This window comes from Cuculus canorus, chromosome 12 (assembly GCF_017976375.1).
Source record: "Cuculus canorus isolate bCucCan1 chromosome 12, bCucCan1.pri, whole genome shotgun sequence".
In the NCBI taxonomy this organism is placed as follows: Eukaryota; Metazoa; Chordata; class Aves; order Cuculiformes; family Cuculidae; genus Cuculus; species Cuculus canorus.
The window spans coordinates 13489766-13491730 of NC_071412.1; positions in this window are offsets into that span (position 1 = coordinate 13489766).

Sequence of the window (1965 nt, forward strand, 5' to 3'; positions counted from 1 at the left end):
CTCACACATCCCCAGCCACTGGCCAGGCTCCTCTGTGCCATTGCCAGTGCTCATGGCAGCCTTTTCTTTGCTCAACTTGGCTCTCAGCTGCAGAGGAGGAGCAGGGGGGGGCCACAGAAGGTGTTTATACAACAAGGGGATCGTCTTGGAGAGATTGGAACCTTTGCCAAACCCAGAACTAAGCTGACACAAAGGAGATGCCATCAGCGTGCTTTTCCTAATTATCACTAATAATTACTTGGGCAGAGTTGCTCCTAGGAGCTCTGGTCCTGGCCCAGCCCCTGCTGTTCTTGCAGCCCTGTGCAAGAGGAACAAACAGGAGGGATCTGCCCCAAACCCCTGCAGGTGAGAGGAGAAGGAGGGTGAGAGTGGTGCCTGGGCAACAGCTGACTCTGGTGGTGAACATGATGCACTCTGCCATGCTGTCCTCTCTCTGCTCGTACCTGTGATGGCCAGTTAGACCCCATCTGTACTCCCTTTGCTTTTCTGAGTGCAGTCGGTGCCTCGGCCTCTTGTCAAAACCCAGACTTATCACAGCACATCTATTAGATGCTTCCTCCCCCCATGCGGGATGTCTTTCTGCTGACATGGCAATCATTTCCCTGTGTACTCGCCTTGACAGCCCCAGGATTTCTCATTTCAAGCCCTGGTGTGTCCCAGGGTGATTCCCAGCTCCTCCATTAACCCCTAGCCCTGCAGGATGGGAGCAGCCAGCCCTGATGGATGCTCTGGTATCTCTGCCACTTCTGATTAGCAGAGCTATCTCCTGCTTACCCCCCCAGTGCTTGCCATACCTATGCAGAAGAGCATTTAACCTGGATGCAACGGGTGTCGACACTTTTCTTCTCCTTTCCTTCTTATCTTCTCTGCTGAGAACAATGGAGGCAAGGTTTGCAGAGGGAGGTACTATCATTTTTTTTAGGCTGACTGAAATAATTAGAAGAAAAAACAGGCAGGCTGTTGGGTACATGAGCCCTCCAGCAGGCCTGAAATAGAAGCAGAAGTCTGCAAAGCTGAATACCAGTGGAGAACAATGGCTCTGAGCGTGACTGGTTGCTTTAACCAGTTCTGCCACTAAAGACCATTTCCCAGCTGTTTCCCTCGGGCTGAGAAACTGCATCACCCCTCTGACAAAAACTGCTGTCCTGTGACCATCCCAATGCCAGGAGCCACTGCCGCGGCTGAGGGTGGCATGTGGGCCTGGGCATTGCTCAACATGGGCTTCATGATGCCCAGAGTGCCATGATGGTACTCATGAGGGCATCCCTCGCCCCTCTGCAACCTGTGCCTCATCCTGCTGCTCCCGGGGCCCTGCCTGTCCCATCCAATGCCCCAGGACCCTCCCTGACCCTGGGGACCCTCTGATTCCAGAGACACTGTCCTACCATGGAGGCTGACCTGATCTCTGGGGACTCTCTTGGGAATTGGGGACCCTGACTGACCCTGGAGACCCTCTGTTTCCAGGGACACTCTCCTGCCATGGGGGTCTGGCCTGATCCCTAAGGACCCTATCCGGCCTTGGGGACCCTGACTGACCCTGGAGACCCTCTGATTCCAGGGACACTGTCCTACCGTGAGGGTCTGGTCTGATCCCTAGGATGCTGCATGACCCTGGGGACATTCTGATTCCAGGGACACTGTCCTACTGCAGGTGTCTCACCTGATCCCTGGAAGCCCTATCTGACCCCGGGGAGCCTGACTGACCCTGACTGACCCTCTGTTTCCAGGGACACTGTCCTACCGTGGGGATCTGGTCTGATCCTTGGAGACCCTATCCTGGGGATCCTGCCTGACCCTGGGGACCCTCTGATTCCAGGGACACTGTCCTACTGCAGGGGTCTCGCCTGGTCCCCGGGGACCCTGACTGACCCCGACCCCCCCCTCCGAGCCCCTTGTCCCCGTCCCCCCGGGCTCCCCCCTCGCGGCGGGTGGGGCCGGGGCGGGGGCATCCCCGCCTCCTCGCTC